General features: G+C 41.4%; 1 protein-coding gene across 5 annotated transcripts in view; it reads right to left on the bottom strand.

Annotated features, from left to right (window-relative positions):
- Positions 1–13,918, bottom strand: part of SDCCAG8 (SHH signaling and ciliogenesis regulator SDCCAG8) — a 234,719-nt gene that overhangs the window by 45,971 nt on the left and 174,830 nt on the right. The gene's annotated exons all lie outside the window — the stretch shown is intronic.

The following is a 13,918-nucleotide window of genomic DNA, read 5'->3' as shown; positions in this document are numbered from 1 at the left end:
GATTATTTTAATGCTCTTCTCCTAGAAATAATATACTGCTTAGAGTCATAATCAGTAGGGCTGACCAAAGAAAAGTATCTATGCTTATTACAGTATATATACTTTATTATCTATTTAGGTGTCTGTCCTATAAAGGAGGACCCTTTTACCAAGCACCAAGGACAGTACCAGGTGTACGGTTGGTGTACTGCAGGGAGCAGGGAGCAGCCTGGCTGGGAGGTGAAGGACGACTATACATTTGAAATGTTGGGAATTAGTAAATCAGCTACAATTTCTCTTCTGATACAATTCTTGACACTCATTTCTTGGGACTTAAAGTGCTTCCTGTAAAAACTACAAATCTAGTGTGAATAGTCCTAGAAATATACGTAAATCTGAAAATAAAAATTAGACTTGCATTAGGGAAAATTTAAGCCAAATGGAAATATGACCAACAACTGTCATTTTAAAAGTCATTAGCTTTTCAGGCCTCCTGTAGGTTCATTCCCAGAGAAATAAAAAAATGTCACTGGGGGGGCACTTGGGTGGCTCAGTTTGTTAAACGTCTGACTCCTGATTTTAGCTCAGGTCATGAGATCGAGCACCATGTCAGGCCCCATGTTGTGTGTGAAACCTGTTTAGGATTCTCTCTCCCTCTGCCCTTCCCCCAGTCGTGTACATGCACACATACTCTCTCAAATAAAAATTAATTGATTTTTAAAAACCCACTAGGATTTAGACCAAAGAAATAGGTACTAACAGTAATAGTCATGAGCAATATTATTTGATTCTTGATTTCTCTACACTTCTCATATCCCATCAACAGCTACTTTACCTCCTAAGTATTTCTCTAATCCATCCCTCCTCTTCATCTCTATCACAGGCACCAATCATTTCCTGTCTTGTTTCCCTACTGGGCTCCCTGAAATCCACCCTTCAGGCTACCACCAGTATTTGAAATGCAAACCCATTATTGTGCCCTATTTAACACTCTTCATTGGTTCCCTAATACCTATGGGAAGCAGAGACAGGTAGGTCTCTGGCATGGATCTCCAGTGCATTCCTGCTTCTTCCAACCTTCCAACATGGCCCTGTGTGTTGTTGCTATTCCATATGACATCACTTCTCTCTCCAGGTTTCCTCTCTGCCTGGCATGAGACTTCCCTCTAAAGTTAAGTTGTGGGGGTGCCTAGGAGGCACAGAAGTTAAGTGTCCAACTCTTGGTTTCCACTCAGGTCATGAACTCAGGGTCATGAGATCCACCCCCCATGGGGCTCTGAACTCAACATGGAGTCTGCTTAAGACTTTCTTTGCCTCTCCGTCTGTGTCCCCGAGCTCGTTCTCTCTAAAATAAATAAATAAGTCTTTTAAAAAAATAAATTTAAGTTTTGGTGTTCCTTCTTCCAGAAAGTCTTCCAACATCTCCCAGACCAGATCTGTATCTCTCTTCAGTGTTCCTATGCAGGTACACAGTCATCTCTACCAAAGTCTTTACTACATGGGGCCTATGGAGTTAGAGTAGGACTTCATACCTCTTTCTCCAGAGAACAGAAGTCAGGGATCGTTTATTTTGTGGATCTCCATGGCCTGTAGTTCCTATCATGTAACAGGCATTCACATTCCTTTGGTTTTTGTTGTTGCTATTGCTGTTGCTGCTTTGGATGGACCAAATCATATTATAGCTTAAAGGTTGAAAAACTTAAAAGGTTGAAAAACTGCCTAATAAAAGCCAAGTGAGTTCCAATCCTAAAAGGCTAATGGAAAGAAATGAGGGCACATATGCAATCAGTATACATTAATACTAAGCATCAGCTAACAGCTTTTAAGTTAAAAGAGTTGCAGTTCCTGGAGGATTATTCATTAATTCACATAGTTTTATACACTTGAATGTCCAAGATTGGAGACTTCACAATCTGACAACAGGAGAGGATGTACAATGCCATGAATGCAGTGCTCCAAGTGCTGGAAAACAGAAGCATGGGAGAGAAGAGGAGGGGGTGCCTAACTAGGGAGGATTAAGCAAGAATGGTCCCCAGTGAGAGCTCAGAGTTTCCATTAGCCTCACCAACCCAACCTTCCATGTAGTAGTTCTCATGTAGGATATCTAGAGAGCAAGCCCAAACACATTTTGCAGCCTTTCCTTGGGGTCATTTGCTCTTCATGCTCAAGAGAGGGAGATCTGGAGCCAAAATGGGAGCATGTACCCCAGCAGGGGGTGAAGTGCGGGAGGGAGGAAGGGCCCTGCCTGGGCTGCTCACCTACACTCGCTCAGGCCTTCCTGTTCTAGCAAAAAGCTAGAGGAGCCCAGGACTCTCTGATCCAGCCAGGCCCTGCAGGAGACAACCCTGCAGCTGAACATGGTGGCATAATTCAAAATAACTATGAATGCAAGACTGATGGCCCTATCTTTTAAGGGCCATGTGGAAAAACTGGAGCGCTCCAGACACAGGTCACAGAAATGATTATTTTAAAGTGGGAGACATAACAGAAGTTGAGTATATTTGGTTGGAGCAAGAAATGATAATCTCTTTCAAAGGATCATCTTTCCAAGGGTTGTTCTGCCTGGCCATGCAAAACAAGAAAAATTTTCCCTTCCCTCGATTCTATATTATCTCCATCGCCTGTGATACAGCAATCACTAGCATTATGTAAAATGTCAAATTTGGCTGATTAAAAAAAAAAAAACTTCTCACCAGATTTGCAAGTTAACAATCATTCTTTAATATATCAGGCCACTGGGGAAACTGAAGGCTTGGAAAATATATAACTCATTCCAAACGACTGTCATAAAATTTGTAAAGTCAAAGACATTTACGTAACTGCTAACAACCCTAACCAGCATCTCCATTAAACATGACCTCCAAACCTTAAGAAGCAACTAATAACACAATGAGTAGTTAAATGGCTTGAATAGAGTGAGGGAGCTCTTCTAGTTTTAATGAGACCAAAGCATATTAAATGGTTGTGATTGATATTTATCGAGTGTTTACTGGATACCCATCATTACACAATAAAAATTTAGATTTGTATTACTTAATGATAGTCATTAAAAACACAGATATTGAAGATTTTTTCCAAATGTGAGAATACAGATAAGAGGTTATAAAGTATTTTTTTTTAAAGTTGCACATACACATAAATTCTGCTTTTAACTCATTATTTTTCCCCCTTCTACAGTTCTGGCAGACTGAAAAAGGCGAACTTGAAGATAAAAACCATTAACAATTCACTGAGTGAGTATCCTGTAAGTGCCTGGCATCGGGCTACATGCATAAGAAACAAAAATGACCAGGATATAGGCCCTGCTCTCAAGGAATTCCTGTCGAAGAAGTCAGACATTCAAAGAATAACTATGACGTCCTGTGCCCTTGATCAAAGTGTGGTTTGAACAAGTGTTGAAGAATGTGGACAATGAGTTAAGGAAGGCTTCCCTGAGATGACAGCTGACCTGACTCTTCAGAAACAAGAAGTCTCTAGGCCGAGAAAGAAAAGGTATTCCAGACTTCAAGAAACATAGGCAAGAACATCTGGCCTGTATGTTCTCCAAGACCAGGGTTCAGCTCCCTGCATCTTTCACCCCAAAGCCTGCCACAGGTCCCTGCTACCAGAGTTGACAATCAGGAATTATCCTAAGTGTGTATATATAAACACCGAATGAACAAATTAATAATGAAATGAACACAAATCTTTCTGTAGATTCTCAGAATGATTCTAGATCCCTGAGAAGGAAGAACATAAACAAAAAGTCCTTTTTGAGAGCCTTTGGACTGAGAAAAAGATGTTTACTCTTCTTGCTCATCACAGCCACATCGGCAGTGATGGAGATACGCAAGTCTTCCTATTTCTCATGAAATCCATTCCACAACACAGTCTTGGGTCATCACACCTCAAAGTTCACCTGCAGCTAACAGACCTGCTGTTTGGCAGTGCCTGTGTATGCTGTAGCCATGAGCAATTCTTCCTGCCTGTGTGAGAGAGAGCATGGACCTGGTGATCATACCACACCATAGAGTACAAAGAAAATGCAGTGAAAGTAAAGCCCAGAGCTGGAACACAGTGGTGAAGGGATGAACGATGATCACAGAGCCATGAGAAACCATGTGGTCCTCTGGGAGGTGCCACATGGTCACTTCTCTGCTTAGACAGGCGATCTGTCTCCTGCAGGGCAGCCTGTAGCCCTTCATGCCCTATCTGTACACCCTTGGCTGTAAAGTTTTAAAGTATTACAGATATTCTTATTTATATTATTATTTCAATGAAAGCTAACTTAAACTTTAAAAATATCTAATGATTTCTAAGATTTATCAAGGCAATTTTAATATACTAATGTATATCTTGCGGCTCCAAAGAGTGGGTAGAGTTTACGCATTATGTCCCAAATTAAATCCTATATGGCTTTTCTCAAAGACCATTTTGTGGAACTGATTGTTCATAAAATACATAGGGAAAAATGCTGTCCCATCCCTTTGGGCCACAACAAAGGTAGCAAGGCAGTAAAGAGGCAGCTATATTGTATCATTTTTTTTGTGTGTGAAGCAGCTGTGTGCTATAATCACCATTTTGGCAAATACTATGATCTAAAAAAGGAAAAATGGATGGATGCTTGGACAAAAAAAAAAAAGATAAAGAAGATAAGTAGAAAAATTACATTCACCCAATTTAGACAGAGGTTAGTTGTTCATTACTTGTTGGTTTCTTCGTTCATCATCATTCTAGGAAAGGGACTTTATGCATTTATAGTACCCAGGCATAGGTTCTCAATCCAAGAATTTATCTAAACCCATTTGGAAACCATTTGCATTTTCAGCAGCCCAACCACCTAAGAAAGCATTCCTTCTAGGACACTTGATGCAAGGAATAGATCAGCTCCCTAAAGAATGCAGGGCTACAACCCCTATCTTCCCCAAATGAGTAGCAGGTCACTCACAAATCCATACATGAGCAGTGACTCTCTAGGCTGAATAATGGCCACTGCTTTGACTGCCAAGCAGCTGTAGAAAGTTCGCTTGGTATAAGAATGCTCCAGGGCAGCCTGGGGGGCTCTCCCGTTTAGTGCTGCCTTCGGCCCAGGGTGTGATCCTGGAGACCCTGGATTGAGTCCAGTGTCAGGCTCCCTGCCTGGAGCCTGCTTCTTCCTCTGCCTGTGTCTCTGCCTCTCTCTCTGTCTCTCATGAATGAATGAATGAATGAATGAATGAATAAATAAATAAATAAATCTTAAAAAAAAAAAAAGAATGCTCCATTGGCCCAACTTTTGGGTGGTGTGAGCCTCATCTTCTTGACCCAGGGGAAGAGAAGGGAACAGGGCAAAGAGAACAGGGAAAGCTCCCTTTCTTCTGCCTGCAGGTTGGCTGTCTCCTCTCTGGTACAAAGGGAATAAATGTCCATGGAACGTGCTCTGCAGATTCCTCTTATAAAATGAGTTAGCATTCTGCCTATTTTCATTTGTCTGACTCCACTGGTTCCCTCCAAAGTAGAGCTGAAGCTCCCTGAACTGATGGCCACTTACCCTGTCCATCTAATGAACCAACACCCTCCTTTGCTCTCCATAAAAGGTACTGAGTAAAGTCCAGGACACACTCAGTACCTGTGGCCACTGGCTGCCAGTTCCCAGTACGATTGCTCACCACTGCTCCCACCAGTCATGCAGTGCTTTCCAGGCAGTTGTGTCTCTTTCCAAGCATGGTTCTGCTGCTTACACAAGCATAACTTAATGTTTCGTGAACTCAGAAATATGACTGCTGATTCAATGAAAACAAAGTGGAGTGATTTAGAAAGAATCAACAAAGCAGAGCGTTTGTTTTTGTTTTTTACAAAGTCTGTCAAATTAAGTGTGTTTGAAATAACTGTAAAAGACATGGTGGGAGGGGGTCATTGAAACAGTCAATTCTGCAGGGAAGTTTCTCCCCAAGTGTCTTTATGTCCTCGGCTGGTTTAAAGAAACCCAAATTGGAGGCACCGGAAGATGCAGCTTTGGTGTGGTGCACCCAGAAAAACTGATGTGACACTCCAAATTGGGTGATCCATACACAAAGAAAATGTCTTCGTTCAACATATCGATCACTTGTTTTGATTTCCTGACCTTTGAATTAACCATCCAACTTCTGGTCTCAAGCTTACTGGATCAGCCGGCTTTACTAAACATCTATTTACCTGCACTTAATATTTTCCTCCCTCTTTCTTGAAACATACACATTATTGAGTGAGTTCAGTAGAAAACTAGAGCAGCAGTCAGAAATCACAGATTCTGGTCAATACCTGAACCGTATCTTAGGAGTCACCCTATGTCGTCAGGTCTGTTTCCTTACCTAGAAAGTGTCTGCTGGGGTAGAGGATGGAGGGTGAGAAGTAGATGCTAGGACAGGGGGGTCACTAATCTTTCAGGTGTCTCTGACTCTTTAAAATGCCATTCTGTGCAGTTCAGCTCATAGAATACACACAGTGTTCCCCAAAACATTTAGTCATCTTTATTTAGGATACAAAATACAAATATTTGGAAAATATATATATATTTTTTGTTAATGTTCAGAATAAGTAAATGTACTTCAGAAAGGTAAATACTATTTAAAAATTTTTACTTTAGAGAATAAAATGTGAAGTGATATATATTCTTCTAATGCAAAAATACAAGCTTAGATATATAAGCATACCATATGTGCGTGTATGTGCATATTTATATAATGATTCAAATACAATTTAAGTTACCCACATAAAATTGATTATTTGTTTCCTTCTGACTTGTGAGTGGGAAAAAGTCTCTAAGATGCCACATCTTCAATGTCCATGCTTCCTATAAGAAACTTCTGGAAGAAGCTATACTTATTAATTTGCAGTTCCAAAGTAGACTGCAGAGCTTTAGTTCTGAGAACAGCATGTAATATGAAACTGTTTATTTTATTTTATTTTATTTTATTTTATTTTATTTTTTTTTTACGATAGTCATACAGAGAGAGAGAGGCAGAGACACAGGCAGAGGGAGAAGCAGGCTCCATGCACCGGGAGCCCGACATGGGATTCGATCCCGGGTCTCCAGGATCGCGCCCTGGGCCAAAGGCAGGCGCCAAACCGCTGCGCCACCCAGGGATCCCATGAAACTGTTTAAATATTTTCCAAGATTAATTTCAATTTCACAAGCACAAAATTACAAACAATTCCTGACTGGAGAAAATAAACTACTCAAAGAAACCAATGCTGCCTTTGTTAAAATTGTAGTTCTGCAACAGAACGACAATGAAAAATTATGCTCAAGATTCAATTTAAGCCACAACTGACTTTCTTTAATAGCAGTGAGGCTTGTCAAAAAAAAAAAAAAAATGTACTTGTAGATAGGAAGAAAAATTATTAGAGAGCACTAACATTGTTTTGATATTTCTTTCACTTTAATCAGAATGGCACCTGAGTTACACTTTGTGCCACAAATATGAGACACAAAACCTAGGCTCCTATACAAAGATAAGATTTAAGTTGAGCATCCACCATCTTTTAAAATAAGCGTTTGCCACTTGTAAGAGGGAAAAACAATTGTAATATTCAGTTTACATGCTGCCTTAGAGTCTATATCAATTTCAAGTTTTTCTTTTATGATGCAGCTATTCTAAGAGTTTGAAAATGTTTCATTAAAAATTAATGTGTTATCCACACAAATGGCAAATATTGAAAAATGGGAATATAAATACAAACTAATAAAAATAGTAAGTCTACTAATACTGAAGAGGAAGGAAGACAGGAGGGGGGAGGCAAGCATGTGAAAGGGAGAGAGATTTTAAACATCCGGTTTCTATTCTGGACCGTTTATAGAAACAGACAGACACAGCAAGCGGAAGCCAAATATATTCTCAGGCTCTGACAGGATTTGTTTTCTAGCTTGTCATTATTTGTACTATATTCTTCCTAATACTGTTTCTCCAGTGTTCTAGAGTTCCTGACCGACAATCCCAGTCTTACTCAGAGCTTGTGCAGGAGAGCTGGAGAGGGGTGGGCACACTCCCCGAGCCTGGCTGCCTGGTGAGCTGAGTCCCTGTGGTTTGCGGCTCTCCCAGGAACCCCTCAGCATAAAGGCATGCAGCCACCGCAACTGCATCCTCCCAAATTCCTCTGAATGGCTTTCTGAGGCTGGAGCACTTGATCCCTGGTCTGCCACACAAAGGTAGAGATGGATGCCTGGTGCCTATTTCACTAAGGCAGGCACAAAGGCAACAAAATCACTCAATCTGCATCCTCTTTGTTTGCTCTTTTTATAAGAATGATTCATGTCGAACAGCAAGCAAGGACCTACCTGATTCTATCTCAACCCTTGCAATTTAAATGCCTTTGAGAGAAAGTCACATTGCTTATTAAACATGCAGCCAGGGACACACATTTGTCCCTACATCAAAATAACACACAATAGAGTTCTCCTACACCAAAGATAATGAGGGAACTATTTTGAAAATATGAAAGATTTGTTTATGCAGACTATAAAAACATCCCTTTGCATCAAAATAAGTGTCCCTCTTTATTGCACACTCATTATTTTCTATAGAATTTAAATTGTACATGAAAGTATAATTGTGCCTTGTTTAATGTAAATTGATTGTCTCAATTATTGGGAAAGGATTTGAATTTTAATGGACTATTTTGCTGGAGATATGCCAAGCAAATCAGCAAAAACTCTAATAGCTCTAACTGTGGAGGTACACAGCCGAACAGTCATATAAATCAGGAAAGATGGTGGGTTCTAGAATCGATCCTAAAGTGGTCGGGAAATGGTTAGTAAGCTTTTCTCCCCGAACAAGAAATCAGCCGTTAACTTTCAATGTTGAAAGATTCTGTATCAGTGAGCCTGTAATTTGGTTTCTCACTCTGAAAAAATGGTAAACTCTACCATATTTTAATGTTCTTTCTTTCTACAGATTAGGTTATCTATGGAAATCAGGGATTTACCCTGAAGGTAGAACTGACATAAAATCCAGCAGCACTTGGGGCACCTGGGTGGCTCAGTGGTTGAGTGCCTTTGGCACAGGTCGTGATCTCAGGGTCCTGGGATCAAGTTCCACCTCAGGCTCCCCGCGGGAAGCCTGCTTCTCCCTCTGCCTATGTCTCTGCCTCTCTCTGTGTGTCTCTCATGAATAAATAAAAAATATCTTAAAAAAAAAATCCAGCAGCACCGTGTCACCCAAGAGCTAGGACACACTTAAATGTCCAAGGGAAGCCACCCCAGGAAGCTGGCTGCAGACATATCCATCCCAGCAGCATGCCACCATAGTTACTGCTTGACATATCTCCTTTTTTATAAATCCAGTGTCTAGGAAGTCAAGCAAATCTCCTCCACACTTACAATCATGTGCAAGAGCAGACCTCAGCTGTTTGGCTACCCAGATGGTTGCAACATAGCTACAGTTAAATTACAACCAGTGATGCCCGAGGTATAGATACACATCTGCCCAAAACTGCCAGTTTCCTACAATCTTTTTCTCAAAGCCTCAGCCTCAAGAGCACTGCTGATAGAGGTGCAAAAATCACCTCTGGTCATAGCATGATTAACTACACAGCCAACCTTCTATCTCAGCTATAAACCATCAGGAATTTACTTTAACTGCTATTTGAGATATTTTAGGAACTGCATATATGAAGTTTTAATCATTTTACTCTTGAAAGACCCTTTTTTGCAATGGAAAAGTATTAAGCTAGACATATATGCAGATGTTATGTGCAGAGTACAGGTTAAGATTTGGGAGTAAAAATTTCTTTTTTTTTTTTTAATTTTTATTTATTTATGATAGTCACAGAGAGAGAGAGGGAGAGAGGCAGAGACATAGGCAGAGGGAGAAGCTGGCTCCATGCACCGGGAGCCCGATGTGGGATTCGATCCTGGGTCTCCAGGATCATGCCCTGGGCCAAAGGCAGGCGCTAAACCGCTGTGCCACCCAGGGATCCCGGGAGTAAAAATTTCTTCTCCTATTCATCAAACTCTCCTGAATGAATGTCTATGATGTTAAAGAATCAAGCTGAATATAAGGCATTTCTTTTTATAACAGACTCCAGAAAGAGCAATAAATTATGGCCAACTATAGTTTTGACTGACTTCTTCCTAAAAGCTGATCTGGCGTGTAAAAAGCAACCTCATTAAGATAGTTCAATCTGGGGTGCTTAGGTGGCTCAGTTGGTTAAGCATCTGCCTTCAGCTCAGGCCATGATCTCAGGGTCCTAGGATTGAGCCCTGCATCAGGCTCTTTGCTCAGTGGGGAGCCTGCTTCTCCCTCAACTTCTGCCGTGCTCTCTCTCTCTGTGTCAAATAATAAAATCTTTTTTTTTTTTTTAAGATTTTATTTATTTACTCATGAGAGACACACACACACAGAGAAAAGCAGGCTCCATGCAGGGAGCCCGATGTGGGACTCGATTCTGGGACTCTGGGATCACGCCCTGGGCCGAAGGCAGGTGCTCAACCACTGAGCCATCTAGGTGTCCCACAAATTACAAAATCTTCAACAAAAAAAATATAGTTCAATTTTTACATGTCTTATAACTTTTCTTTTCTCTATGAATACAGAATTCCCTGGCAACTAGATGTTTGATTAAAACGCCACATTTCAGGCGCTCCTGGGTGGTTTAGTTGGTTAAACCTCTGAATCTTGATCTCAGATCAGGTCTTGATCTCAAGGTCATGAGTCCAATGGCCCACACTGGGTTTCATGCCAGGCATGGAACTCACTTTTAAAAAAATTCTGTGTTTCTTAGTAAGTCTCAGATTTTGGATAACACAACCTAACAGTATGAATTTTAATTAAATGCCACACCCAAGGTACACCATTTCACTGTATGAATATGAAATCTGGCCACAAATGGGTATCTAAAAATAAAGAGCCAAAGCAAAGCAACAGAACCATCACAAGGGAGAGGAAAAATAATGTAAAAGTGAGGAGAGAACGAGACAAAAAAGGGGAAGGAGGGGATGTGGCAGGTGAGTAGCCCTGGCTGACTGGAAAGCAGTCGTGGATTTGGCATCTTTGATACCCATCCTCTCCCCATCTCCACATTTGCAGAGGCCTGGCTGCAAATTTATTCATTTAGCAGCCAGAGTCAGTAACGCATCAGCTAGAAGGATGTCTACTTTCTCTTTTGTCTAGCATATAAAAATTAAAATTTATATTTAGTGGGAAAGAATGACTCAAGTCACTTTAATGCTGCTTTTCTATATTTCTACCAAGTGCCTTTAAAATACCTACTCTTGGGGATCCCTGGGTGGCGCAGCGGTTTGGCGCCTGCCTTTGGCCCAGGGCGCGATCCTGGAGACCCGGGATCGAATCCCACGTCAGGCTCCCGGTGCATGGAGCCTGCTTCTCCCTCTGCCTGTGTCTCTGCCTCTCTCTCTCTCTCTCACTGTGTGCCTATCATAAAAAAAAAAAAAAAAAAAAAAAAAAAACCTGCTCTTTTGGGGTGCCTGGGTGCTCAGTCAGGTAAGCATCTGTCTTTTTTTTATTTAAAAATTTTTTTAATTATTATTTTTTGTTTTTTTAAGCATCTGCCTTTGGCTCAGGTCATGATCTCAGGGTTCTGGGATTGAGCCCTGCATTGGCTTTCTGCTCAATGGGGAGTCTGCTTCTTCCTCTCCGTCTGCCCTTCCTCCCACTCGTGCTCTCTCTCTCTCAAATAAATAAAAAAATCATTAAAATACCTGCTCTTTAAATTGTTGCATGCTAGGGATGCCTGGGTGGCCCAATGGTTGAGTGCCTTCAGCTCAGGGCGTGATCCCGGGGTCCTGGGATCAAGTCCCACATCGGGTTCCCTCCAGGGAGCCTGCTTCTCCCTCTGCCTATGTCTCTGCCTCTCTCTCTGTGTCTCTCATGAATAAATAAATAAAATCTTTTTAAAAACCTGTTGTATGCTTTTCACGGATGATGTGAAAATGGCTCTGCTCATGTTCACACACACACACACAGACACAAAATATTTCAAGGACAGTAGTAATTTTTTACACCAATTAGTTTCTAGAAAATGAAAGCCCAGAAAATATCACTGTATATCATCAGGATATCGTTCCCAAACTAAACATTCTCATTAATCTGTTAAATTTCCATTGCCAGCAGCCTGCATGTTATACATGGAGAGACCAATGCATCAAATTGCTTCGCCCTTTCCCCTAAAAAGTACATGTTCAACTATACAAAGGAAAACAATTTAAAAGGTCTAAAGGCATTGTTCCTGGTATAATCACCTCAGAAGTTATTTTGCTCAAAATTACCAAAGAAATGTTAAAAACAATATGGAATTCCACAAAGGAATCCATTCATTATATTCGATTGACTCTAGATTTCAGTCTTTTGTGCAATGCAAAGAGCTACATAAGCACAAAAGCATAGTGCCCAAAGGCCCAGGCACACCGCTTGCTCTGCTTAAGTTCCCACCTGCCAGGCTGAGAGTGCCTGCTCTTCCTGGAGCTGCCCAGTGGGCTCTGGACAGGCCAACTGAATTGCCCTCCCTAAGTCAGCTGCCTCGGAACAAACCCCACAAAAGAGCCTCAAATAGTATTTCCTGAGAAAAAGTGAGGTCTGGCCATTCTACCAACAGAGCCTATGTAGTTTCAAAGTGAGACCTGCTATTTTGTGTTTTTCTTTCCCTCTGATTTGTTTTTTTATTTAGTGATGATACACGATTTAATCTGAATTACAAAATAAGACCCTGGAATGAATTATTTTATTTAATGAAAACACATATCACAGCCGCAGACTCGAAGTTGAGGCAGTGGGAATCTTTCTTCTCTTCTGTTATGGATAAGGAGGCTGAGTCATTGAGAGAGAAGTCACTTGCCCAGGAGAGGAGTGACAGTCTGTTCAGTGGTGGGGCTGGGATTAGAACCGGGGCAGAAGGCTTCAGAAACTGTATGTTCTTAACTACTATGCACCATATGCTGTGTTAGTAATTAAAAAATCTTTTCAAAAGCTCATTTAGTCTGGCTGTAATGGGTGGGGGGTTGGGGGGTCTCTAAGGCATGTTAGCCCAAAGAGCCCCTAGCAGAGAATTTGACTCTTAGATGCCACGCTGTCACTCTTTGGTTGGAATGGGAAAATCTGCCAGGGAGCTTTGGAGCTCAGGGCTCTGGGGATCCTGGATTCCAGGCCCAGCTCAGATGCTGGCTGGCTGGGGACACTTGGGGAGGCACTGCAGTGTACCCAGTGAAGGGTGGGCTCTGGCATCAGATGGCCCTGCATTCCCCAGACTGGCCCTATCACCATGTATCAGCTAAGTGAAAATGGTGACCATGGTAAGTCACATAACCTCTTAGAGCCTGCTTCCTCTCTAAAACACAGAAGACAAGAATACTATCTAACAGTACTGGTCTAATAGTCAAATTCCATATGGCCTCTCTGCTTCAGATTCTTTAATTATAAAGCCGCAGTCTTGTGTCAGAGATCACCAAGTCCCAGCTCCCTAACAAATGTGATGTCATGCTGTAAGACAGTCGATTTAATCATAATACTACACTATATTTATACAGTGCAGAGTGTCTCCCTCCCCCCACCAATTTTCATACACAGGATCTGATATGATCCTCATAACTATTCTGCATGGTCTTTAATCCCCATTCCATGGATAAGGAAGTTGAGCCTGGAAGAGTTTATGTGGCCTGTCCAAAATCATAGAGTAGCAGGTGACATTAATCCTGAGCTTCTGCTCCCTAGCCAGTAGTCTTTCCTTATTACAATTTGTTGTTTCCACAGAAAAGATGAATGACACCTTTTGGCATCATTAGCGTCAATTAGCTTACAAATTGATGGAGAAAGTGAAAGACTATGAAAGATAGAAGTAAGTACGGACTGATGAAGGGTCCTAGAGGAAAGAAAAAGCTGTCTGGCTGGGGTGTGTCATGCAGTTTGTACTGAGGGATGGTCTTAGGCATCCAGAGAGTGCAGCACTCAGGCTTGCCTGGAAAGGAAAAGAAGCCAAGCTAGAGATTCCA

Source organism: Nyctereutes procyonoides, unplaced genomic scaffold, assembly GCF_905146905.1.
Source record: "Nyctereutes procyonoides isolate TBG_1078 unplaced genomic scaffold, NYPRO_anot_genome, whole genome shotgun sequence".
NCBI classification, from domain to species: Eukaryota; Metazoa; Chordata; class Mammalia; order Carnivora; family Canidae; genus Nyctereutes; species Nyctereutes procyonoides.
Note: the sequence above shows the minus strand (reverse complement) of the source record. Positions and strands in the feature narration are given on the sequence as shown.